The 12,226-nt window shown below is 39.9% G+C and overlaps 1 protein-coding gene across 1 annotated transcript in view; it reads right to left on the bottom strand.

Annotated features, from left to right (window-relative positions):
* Positions 1-5,841, bottom strand: part of LOC106526608 (protein tyrosine phosphatase non-receptor type 14) — a 49,692-nt gene extending 43,851 nt beyond the window's left edge. Inside the window, exon 1 of the mRNA XM_014021246.1 lies at positions 5,508-5,841. The gene's annotated coding sequence lies outside the window, so the exon portion shown is untranslated. The remainder of the gene's footprint in view (positions 1-5,507) is intronic.
* Between the last annotated feature and the right edge of the window lie 6,385 nt (positions 5,842-12,226).

Genomic DNA, 12,226 nt, shown 5'->3' with positions numbered 1-12,226 from the left:
CACACACACACACACACACAGAAGCATACTGTCTGATATACACAAACATGGGCAGCTGCAAACAGATGGTGGAGCCAGGCGGTCAGACAGTGTGTTACTAACAAGCGCATCTGCTCTTTCACTTTCCAGCTCTTTTTTCTCCAGCTTGAACTCTGAAACAAAGACGCACACATACAGTACATTCTGTATGCTGCATGAGAACACAGAGACGGGGACAAACACACACAGGATAGTTTTCACGCAGAGGTGACGGCCAGACAGTTCAGGAGCCGTCTGTGCATCAGACTCTCATCAGTTTCAGCTCACTTTACACAGAAACTGTTAATAAAAACCAACGTGTGTTTAAAGAAAACACCTCATATCGTTCTGAGTAACTCCTACACTCATTTATGACACAGATGCAGAAATTGTCTGCATTCAGGGTACCCAAATCCTGATTTTAAAACTGCAAAGCAGTCAGATTGCAAAAAAGCAAAACCTGTGTGAGCTGACGAGTGTAAACCCCCCCTTGCTCAGTGACAGATGTCTACTTTGATTGGATAATCCATTTTATATTTTCACCCCATGAGTCCAGTAGAAAAGCATGTCAATAAAAAAAAATTATGTACGTTCCTTTGAGGAGAGTTACACTTTATTATGGGTCCAAACAGCTAAGGTTGCAGTAATATTAGTGGCAGAGGCGAAAACCTCATGTGGGAAAAATAAAAAATTTTACAATAGTGGCAACAAATCAAATAAATAAAAAAAAAMCACAAACAACAATTATCTTCTGGTCAAGTCTCTTCTTCTGAGGATGGTGAATTCTTGCTAAATCTGTGAGAATGCTCATTAAAAACCAACCCATCTGCCAGATGTTATTCTCCAAATATTTCCATCTTTCTATTTAAAATAAACCATTTCTAAGGCATCCACTAAATCACACTGTGTGTGTGTGTGTGCGTGCGTGTGTGTGTGTGTACAACAAAGGCCTGAACATAAAGTGTTTTACTGATTCCATTTAAACGCACACTAAGCCCGCCGTGTCCAGTCCTGGTCCTCGAGGGCCTCTGTTCTGCTTCAACACACCTGACCTGAATAAATGACTGATTAACAAACTGCTGCAGAACTCCAGGATGTGCCGAAGATGTAACTCAACCACTGAGCACAGGAGTTGGGCAAATCGTACGGTGTGCAATTAATCATCAGGAAAACCTGTCAACAATTAATATTTGCCTCTTTGCAATTACTACATTTAGTTCAGTGTTTTTCAATAAAGKAARATTGCAACATTGAAGGTGTTTTGTGACTTTTAGTGTCAGACTATTTAAAAAACTGGTGTTGGACTAAATCAAAATCGGCAGGTCAGACTTTTTAAAGATCTGTGATTGGCCAGAAAACTGGTGCGCACCTACTATTTATCGTCAAATTAATCACTATTGGCTAAACGCCACAATTAATGGTGACAAACTGTCTTGACAATATTGCCCAACCCTGAACACACATTTTCTACCATACAGGGCAGGGGTCTGCAAACTTTATGATCAAAAGAGCCATTTTTTTGCTACTTGACAAAGTAATAAAATGTGTCCAGAGCCGCAAAACAAGCTACAACTGCAATTTTCAAGTGGTGGTCCGTGGGCCATTTCGAGGCCTTTTCGGGAAGCTTTATGGCCAGAAGTGACATTACAAAAATAAAATAAATATACTGTGAATTTTWTTATTTACTATTATGTTTACACATCAGGACAAATGAAAAGACCAAATTCATGTAAACAAGAAAAATACTGTATATAGTTTATAATACATTTCGTAAAAACTAGTGCAACTGAACTATTCAGGTATTTTTTTAAATCTACTTTCTATTATTATGCTGTTTTCAAATTCTTTAAAAGGTAATTCTGATGGATTTGAGAGAAAAATCATAGAAAGAAGTTGGATCACTTAAGTACATAAAAGGCTAGCATGTTTTACATTTTGTATTAGTATTGATCACATATTTGCATACAAATTGATTTCTGTTGTGAGTATAAAAACACACACAAACAAAAAATATTCTGTTATGTTTGGCCACATTTTCAGAGAGCMACCACTGAGGGACCAAAGAGCCACATGCGGCCCCAGAGCCGCAGGTTGCAGACCCGATATAGGGGAACTCCTTTTTGCAGATCTTGTAAAAAAATTAAATTAAATTAAAATGGTCACAGACACAAACTCCTCTTGTGCTAAATAAAAGTAAATCCGTAACCATCAGTTACACAGATTTTGGCAGATGAAGTAATGGAAAACAATAGTATAGTTTCAGTAAACAAAAAGGGAAAGCACCAGAACATTAGTCCTAGAGAAGGAACAAATCAAACCAGGGCTCTTTCCACTGACTGCAGCGATGAAATCAGGGAAACATGATAAGAGATAAAACTGAGGCACAGACAGGATGGGGGGTTCTGTGTGTGTGTCGGGGGGAGGCCCACGTGTGACTGTGTGGTGAWTCCCAGCAGCTCTGTGAGAAAATAGAGGCTTCAGATAACGAAGAGKCAGACGGAGCAGAAAGGATCGACTCTTATCATGTTGGTACAGTCGTCGGAGGGAAGCGGAGAGTAAACAGGGACAGTCGCGGGGACGGCGGCCACGATCAACAAGCGAAGCGTGGGACCATCAGCCGACAGCCAAACCACGGCCCCCTTCACATTTTCCATACCCCTACACCCCCTCCTCTCCTACTCCTGGGAACCAAATCACACCCACCCAACCGTGCTCCCTCTACACACACGTATGCTCAGTGACCAAAAAAAAAAAAAAAACCCACTCAGGATGTTCTCATAGTAAAACCTCCGAAGCACCGGAGCGACAGATGCGCCGACTTCCCATGAAAGCAGCAACATGTTGGAGGGGGGTCTGCTACAGTTTCCACACCGGAACACAACCTTCAAAAGTYCCATCAAACAGAAACGGTCTCATAAAGCCCCTCACGGCTCGGCTCGTGCAGAGCGCGTCATCGGGAGTCGAACGGAGACGAGGCCCCTCGTTGACTGGCAGCTGGCACCCAACACCTGGCGGATTGTGGGAAGAGTCGGGCGTGTCGAGGCACGCTACAGACTCCATCATTGTTGTTGTTCGCCGAGCTGCCAGAAAACACAAAACAGACCAAACACACACACACACACACACAACACTAGAATAAAACCAACCCCCGCAACAATGAATTTCACCAAATACCTTGAATATTTAATGACACGGTGCCAACTTGTGTTTTATTACCTTACATTATCATACGATTGCTGTTTACACTTTGAAAATGAAGTGTCTGTTTCACGAGATAATTATGTTTTGGTTGTCTTAATCTGGAATCAACTTATTTAAGCAACATAAGAAAAAGCACAGTCACGCAGTAATGCTTTGTTTTTCTGCCTTCCATTTAAAACGTTTATCCAGGTTTAGATACCGGTGAGAATTTTAGCTACAATCAAATGTTCAGAGCAATGGTTCCTAAACTTTTCAGCTTTTGACCTACAAAATAAAAGCACCAGAARCCTGTGCCCTCAACTATTTTCGGGTGATAAACATTGTATCAGCTAACAGTAACCATATTCGTTATGCTAATTTCATCCATTTTAAGAACATTAACCCCACTCTTCAATGGACAACGAAATAAATGTTGTTAAAAGTTATTTTAAATGTAATTAATTATGAAAATCCTTTCAAGAACCCACCTTAATGTTTCAGGACCCACAGTGGGGTTCCGACCCCAACTTTGGGAACCATTTGTGTAGTACATCATGTAAAAAGTTAGTCAATATCTTACCTGTTGTAGATAAGTCAATAAGCAGTGTCAGTTTGATGAAGTAAAAGTTTAATTCTGGATGAGCTAACAGCTAGTTTCAGATTGCTATATTTTGTAGCCCTGTATCAGCATAAAGACTAATAAAATATTAACATGAGCCAATGCTAAATTTTTGATATTGAACTTTTTGACTGATTTTAAGTCCTGTTTCTGTCTTTATTCTATGTTTTTAAACTTAGCTTGTTTATCTGATCAGAATTAAACACTTATTTCTCCAAACTGAAGTCTTTCAAAGACCTATCCACAACAGGTAAGATATTAACTGTTCCTTTCCTCAGATTTCTTCCTTAAAAGACCCGAGCTACTGCTTTTAACTGCTTTTGAATGATAAATATCTTGTTTTCTTCATATTTTAATGGCTGCAAAAGCAAAAAAAATTAATTAATGAACCTACTAAATGCTTAAACAGAAGTCCTCTGKCAGTTCTTTCGTACAGACAGGAAGTCCAGATGTTTTAAAGACGGAGAAATACGTTAATTTTGTTCGATTTCGCAGCAACACGTGAAGAAAACCCATCAGCTTCGGTCTGAACTGAGAGTCGGCACAATCCGCTGTGTTCCTGGCATCTGTGTCCCAGTAACAGTCGTGACATTTGGGAGGGTTTGGAACCAGTGTCGAACTTCTTCTGGACCCAGATGCACCACATAACTCTGAAAACCTGGGCTCTTTAACATTAGTGCAAAAACCTCAACAACAACAACGACTAGAGTGGGCTATTTTTTTCCCTCTCACTCTCCTTTCCTGTGTTACAATATGACCACTTGACCAAAATTACAGGTTTGCTTTTTTTTTTTTTTTTTTTTTGCCACTGCAGTCATTAAAATAACCTTTTAGCTCAAACAATGGCCACTTTTCTCTTTGAACTGCAGTCTCACGATGAAGTAAACACTTATTATAGAATTACCATGCTGCCCCCTTTTTGACAAAACAGACCTCTGAGACAAGATAAATATGAGTAACCTTCCTATTGGTGCAGAAAACTCAACTAGACCCCCCCCACCCCTTAGTCCCCCCAATCTGAGACAGGAAGCATGGATGGAGGCTACAACTGGAATAAGTCCTGCTGCTTTAAATTCCCCACCAGGGTGTACTCCAAAGTCACTTGCACCATATAATTTGCACAGCATGCCTTTGAGCTTATAAAGATAGCCAGATGTGTGTGTGCGCGCGTGCGTGCGTGCGTGTAGCCTAAGCCTCCAGCAGCTATGTTTTTACAGAACTCTCCTCTGTTTACAGCAGTCCAAAGAGAAAATGCATGTCCAAACACATCATCATGCATGCACAGTTTGTGCAACTTCATTATCACACACGCACACACACACCAAACTCATTTTACCCCACGTGAAGGACACAATCACACGAAAGCACACACTAACACACAATCATCCAGGTGTGGTGGATCATCAGGATCGGGTCTTATAACGGACTCCGTGGGGTTTCTAGTGGGTTTAACAGAACTCCTCCTGCTGTTTTTATTAAATACATTTGTAAGTTGGTGGTCTAATGTGTAGTTTAAGGGGTGTTAGAAAATGGGGGTAAGTGGTCCAAAAAGGGTTTTTTTTACCCCCTCTCTCTCTCTCTCTCTCTCTCTCTCTCTCTCTCTCTCTCTCTTTGGCTTTTCCTCGAGTGTCCGCGTTGGAAACTTTGAAGTTTTCTTTTTCTTTTTTTACATTTCTACAAAACAACTCACCTTTGATTTATCCTTCGCTACATGCAGACTTCAGCTCCCCGCTTTTAAGAAATTCCTCTTCGCTTCACGGACTTGAAATAATCCTTCAAAAGTCAGCCTTAAAATCCTGTGGAAACCCTCGGTTTGCTAGCATCACGAGCGCTAACTTTGAAGCGGGGCAACAACAAAAAAAAAAACAAGTCGCTAAAGAAAGGCAGTCAAAAACGGCTGCTGCTCCTCGGAGTTTGTTTCTTTTTTCTTTTCAACAAAAACAGTTTGAAAATTGGAATAAACTTTCCCCCCTACTTGGTTAGCGCCGATATGATGTCCTCCTCTCACTGCAGTTCTTCATGAGTTTAGAGGAGGTCGGTCTTTTCCAACAGAGGCGGGGCGCTCAGGTCCAGCTGAGAGAGAGTATAACGATGCGTTCAAGTGTTACATGAAAGAATGGGAATACTGGGATTTACCGTGTAAAATTCAAAACAAAAAGCCAGTAAGCTGCATTATTATAATTTAATAATGATAATATTATCATAACATGATCTTAAATAAGCTCCTGAATTTTAAACGCACCAACAAATGTTAGCAAAAAAAAATTCACCTAGAAGCGGGGCTACACTTTTCTCTACGTTTACGACATATAGGTTTAATTTTTTAAGGTTAGTGAATACAACTAGTTTACATAGTTATCTTAATTATGTGCTTAAAATTATGTTGGTTATTTTATGAAATAGCTACAAGAATAATCGCTTTAAAATAGACAAGCTAATATTAGTGAATCCGCAAACTCGATGTGGACCGTGAACGCAACCAACGCGGCCCGGACGCCTCCCGAAGCCCCTCCCCCTTTGCTCTGACATCAGAACGAAGGAATCCGAGGAATGCCGAGCTCCTGGGAGAAGTCCCCTCTGTTTTAATGGTTTTCCAGGGGCCACGGAGGAGACTAAACGTGGAACAAAGGAGTCCATGTCCCCCGTCTCTGTCTCTGTCTTTAGGCCCGGGATGATTTGCAGCGTCGGTGGGGTCGATTAATATGCATAACCTACATTTTTTTTATGTTTAGACCTATTTCAATGCAAATATATTTACGACATTTGGTTGCTACAATCGATAAGTTCAGACATTTAGAGTTATAAAGAACAAAAAAGAAACTTTTTTGATAAATCATTGATTTAAAAACATTTTCAACAAATATATATTTATAAAGGGCTTTGCAGAGCCTAAAGTCTAGATAGGAAGCATTATAAATGACATGTTTTTTTAAATAACATGGTCTGACAGGTTGAGGAGTGCAGGACGAGTAAATGACAGTAGCTCAGATTCACCAAATGTGTTTTTACACAGGATTTACACATATTTACTCACTCAGAAATGTGAAAATGAAGCATTTTGACTTYCAGCAGTCTAAAGTTKTCTTATTTATGAACCAACTGCAGCCTCTTGTGGCTCCCAGGTTATTCACAACAGCAGCACCCAGCAGAACACTACAGTAACAGTTTTATATGTGTCTAATTTATTACTAACASATGAAAAACATTATTTTAGATCCGTAAATACAAGTTATGGATAATAATACATGGAGAGAAAATAGACTCATAAAGTTTGTGTATGCATAATAAAATTTGTGGGTGCGTAATAAAGTTTGTGTGTGCATAATGCATTTTGTGTGTGTGTAAAATGTGATTTGTCACCCATAAAAAACATTTTGTGCATAACTTTGGGTATTTGTAAGTGTGTATTCAAATGTACACACAAATATTAAAGTGACGAATACAAAATAAAAGTACACACGCGCAAATATAAATTACACAAACATTAAAATTTCACACACAATTTTTTTTACCTCTCAGCAGCGTGAAAACAGTCTCAAAATGATTTGTGCGCTCGTAACCTGATCCGTGCGTAAATGTAGTTTTGTCCGTGCTTATTTAATGACTTGTATGCGTAGGAGCCAGTTTGTGTGTGTAATTATCAGATTTGTGAGGTTGAAGGTAAAAATATTTGTGTGTACATTTGAATACACACTTACAAATACCCAAAGTTATGCGCAAAATGTTTTTATGGGTTACAAATCATGTTTTACATGCACACAAAATGCATGACGCACACACAAACTTTATTACGCACCCACAAATTTTATTACGCGCACACAAACTTTATGAGTCAAAAAGAAAAAAATTGTATAGGTCYTCTGGACGGGTTCTTCTCTAATGAAACGTTTCGTCTCTCCTCCAAGAGACTTCTTCAGTCTGAGAGTTTCAGGCAAAATTCAGGCTTTTAAGCCCTGCCTCCATGTGATGTGATACTCACATCACATGGCTATCGTTGACACCTAATTAACACCTATTGTTAMCAGGGGGTGGAGTGATACTGGCAATAGCAGCGCTGTAGGAAAGGGGACAACTGAAAACGGAGGCCTCCACCTCTGTTTAATGATGGACGGTCTTTCTTCACAAAAATGGCTTCTTTTACTCCTCTCTCAAACCAACGTTCCTCTCTATCAAGAATGAGAACATCCTCATCTCTGAAAGAGTGACCGCTGGCCTGTAAATGAGTGAAAACTGCAGAGTTCTGGCCATTAGATGTAGCTCGTCTGTGTTGGGACATTCTTTTGAACAGTGGTTGCTTTGTTTCCTCGATGTATAACTGGTCGCAGTCCTCCTGGCACTTAACAGCATATACAACATTGCTCTGTTTGTGCCGGGGCACCGGATCTTTGGGGTGAACCAGCCTTTGCCGTAATGTGTTTTGGGGTTTGAAAGCCACTGGGACATCATGTTTAGAAAATAAACGTCTCAGTTTCTCCGAAACACCCGCAACATATGGAATAACCACTGGTTTGGGTCTGGGTTTGGGGTCTTCATTTTCACCTGAAGGTTGCATGGAATCCTGTCTGTGTTTCCTGTCTGCTTTCAGGAAAGCCCAGTCAGGATRACCACACTGCTCCAGGGCCTGTCGTGTGTGTGATTTCTCTTTCTCCCTGGCACCTGGGTTTGTAGGGACACTGTCTGCTCTGTGGTACAGAGTCCTGATCACTCCTAACTTGTGTTCCAGTGGGTGGTGGGAGTCAAAACGCAAATCAAACGKTCACTCTTTCAGAGATGAGGATGTTCTCATTCTTGATAGAGAGGAACGTTGGTTTGAGAGAGGAGTAAAAGAAGCCATTTTTGTGAAGAAAGACCGTCCATCATTAAACAGAGCTGGAGGCCTCCGTTTTCAGTTGTCCCCTTTCCTACAGTGCTGCTATTTCCAGTATCACTCCACCCCCTGTTAACAATAGGTGTTAATTAGGTGTCAACGATAGCCATGTGATGTGAGTATCAGTCACATGGAGGCAGGGCTTAAAAGCCTGAATTTGCCTGAAACTCTCAGACTGAAGAAGTCTCTTGGAGGAGAGACGAAACGTTTCATTAGAAAAGAACCCGTCCAGAAGACCTATACAATTTTTTTCTTTTTGATTTTTTACCTGGATTACTGAGATGCATCAGGCCTTTATGAGTCTATTTTCTCTCCATAATAATACCTGTGAATGTTTGAAGTGGAGCTCTAAACAGAAAGAGCTGCCTGCTGAGTGTCTGTCTGCTCTGATCCATCAGGTAGCCGGATCAGGACCTGTGTGTCCCTGTTCCTGTGCAGCAGGTTGGCGACYCCTGAGTGAGACCAAATGTTAGTGCAGATGCTTTACACACATCTAAATGTGACGAACGGAGACAAAAACCAAAAGACGAGTGAAGATTTCATGGTCGTATGATCACAAAGCCCCGAGTTAACTTATTATCCCTCATCTGCGGTGTTCGTAAGTAAAATCTGTTGGCGCGAAATGATAGAAAACTCGTAAATCAGAGCCTCTTAGATCAGGTTTGTGTTCTTTCTCTGTTGAAACCAAACTGATGTCATTCTGTGGACGTTCGACCTTGAAAGAAACAAAACGTAGCCTGCTGAAGAGACCTGAAGACGTTAAACACTTCACAAAGAACAAGTGAATGGAACTTCACTGTTTTCTATTATGGAGCACAGTGTGTGTGTGTGCGTGCGTGTGTGTGTGTGTGTGTGTGTGTGTGGTCATGACGTCAGCCCAGTGACTCAGGTTCTCATAATGAACTTTCCACACAGGGAGACATGCACACCTTCGACAACAAACCACCGAGTCGAACAGATTTTGCAGACGTCCATGTAGAAAATATGTTCTCTGTGTTAAAACAGGAGAAACTGAGGCTCATGTTTCAGGAGCAAAAACYCTCAAAAATGAAGAATATTCCTTTATAAACCGTTGCTGTTTCCAAAAAGTAATTGCATTTATTTTAATCCCCCATTCACTACATAAAAACAACAAAAAAAAAAACAACCAATAGTCTCTCATTTAGTTGGGTTAAAAGTTTTGGGGAGCGTATTAAAACAGAAAAAGATAACAAAGAGTGCAGCTTCTGCTTATTTTTCTCTGCCTGCAGTATTGATTAGAAACTGTGTGGGTGGTCATATACAAAAAAAAAAAAAACCTCCTCCTTATTTAGAGAGGAGTAGYTGAAGCCTCACCTCCATCACACCCAAAAGGCCTTGAGACCTGACGCTTTGTGACTTGGTGCGTCTATAAAAAGAGCTTSAGTCTTCCGAGGGAGCGGCAGCAAAACTCAATTTTTTCAAGCCAGAAAAGGAGGAGAGGGGCTCAGAGGTGGACGGCTGCCACATCTGCGGACAACACAAGGAGAAAGGAGACGTTTGAATGAGGTGAAGTCTTTTTTTTATCCTCGTATAATTTGACTGGTGTGGATTAAAATTTGGGTTTGTGAGTCTCTAAAAATGTGTCACATTTCATAGTTTGTGTAGCTGCAATCACTTTGTAAAGTTTGACGTTAAATTGAAATGATTTATATTTGATAGTGAGTTGCAAATCTTCAAATAAGGACCAAATGTTTTTTTATTTCAGCTCTTTAATCAAAACAAGACGCTGTGTGCAGAACTCAGTGAGTCAGACGGCAGGAAGGGATGAGGGATCATTTCTCCACAAAAAAATAAATATTACCTCACCCCCTTGATAAATGTTTCAGCCACCCACCAGGAAAAGTGGGCTTCTAAATGATATTTTAAGTGCTGTAAATATATATATTTAAACTCGTTGTTTGGAACTTTGCTTTTCAAGATGTCTACAAAAATAAAAATACTGAAAATTTTTAAAGTGCTGCATGTTTTGTAGGCAGCACAAAACATAAGCACGCCTACAAGGTGACTAGTGTTGTTTAATTACCTGTCAATGGTTRCAGATCGTTTAGTAAGGAAAAATATTGAAGAATGGAGGAAAATTGAAAAGAAGTGACGATTCTGAAATCATCACCGTGTTGTGCGGCCTTGTGGCTTCTTTTATCGAAAACATCACATTCTGGGTCTGTGTTTCWTTTGGAATGAAATAAAACGTTGTGTTGTGTAAACGTGGGAAAAAAGCTCAGAGAAACTGACTCTACAAGTCTGGTCATTTAAATTAAATGTATTAAAATTGGTTAAATGGAAACAATGAAAGACCAATTCTAACAAATGAACGATTCCTGTTTAAACTTTAAGTCCAGGTGTTTGTTGTTGACGTGCTAAGGGACAGTCAAGCTAACRTCCTAACGTGTAGCTCGCCCCTGACATGTTAGTCTTTGCATGCTAGAAATCTGCTGAAACAACRGCAGTCCTGTGGGGCCGCTGGGTTTGACACACAAGTGGAAAACTAGGTTTAACGCTGGCTTTAGGAGGGATATTGCTCCATCTGTGATGCTGCCGTTTACGTCCTCTGGATGTGGTTTTTAAGCACGCCAACTCCTTCTGAATCAAATCATTAGACATCAGTGAGTCTGCGTGTTTCAAGTTGTAATGCGTTTACTGTTTACTCCAAGCCTTACATGAGAAAAAAAGGTGCAAACATACGAGTTAAGAAGTACCAGTGGCAGCAAAGGTCAAAGGAAAGGTTTACAAGAGAGTGAGACCAGCTATGTTGTCTGGTTTACCGTAAACCCCAGTTTTCTTTTACATAAGTCAAGCTATTAATTTTTTCATGTTTTTGCAACAGGCAGGACTATTACTTAACAAAATGTGTTTTGTGAATTACTCAAAGCAATTTTTTTAAGCAACATGAAGAAGAAGAAGAAGAAGAAGAAGAAAACTAGCAGAGCTAAATGCACGTTTATTCTGATTGACTGCATTGTTTCTGTTGCATTACAATGATTCCTGGCCATGATTTTTGTCTGGTAGTTCAGCTGTGTTAGTTTGTTCAATTTGTGTTTTTTTTTCTAACCGCCTCATTTGATTGGTGCAGAGCCTGTGAGGCATCATGGGTAATTTTCTTTTCTTTTGCATTCCCTCACAAAAGTTGTATGTTATCTTGATATTTTTGTAAAAGCAGCACACAGGATACCATAAATTGACTTAATCTTGTTCTGTAATTATTCAAGGCGATTTATTGAAATTCAGTAATTTTATTCACTAATGCCTGAAAACCATTAGTGAGAGGGCAGGAGGGCAGTTTTTGTGGAACAGCTGACGACTCTGGTACCACCCTGTTGTGTAACATTGTGACATGTTTACTCAGTTATACAGGTGCTGGTCATTAAATTAGAATATCATGAAAAAGTAGATTTATTTCAGTAATTCCATTTAAAAAGTGAAACTTGTATATTATATTCATACATTACATACAAACTCATATATTTCAAATGTTTATTTCGTTTAATTTTGATGATTACAAATGACAACAAATGAAAATCTCA

The sequence above is a fragment of the Austrofundulus limnaeus genome, unplaced genomic scaffold, assembly GCF_001266775.1.
Source record: "Austrofundulus limnaeus strain Quisiro unplaced genomic scaffold, Austrofundulus_limnaeus-1.0 Scaffold284, whole genome shotgun sequence".
NCBI lineage: Eukaryota > Metazoa > Chordata > Actinopteri > Cyprinodontiformes > Rivulidae > Austrofundulus > Austrofundulus limnaeus.
This window is presented reverse-complemented; position numbering and strand designations above follow the sequence as displayed.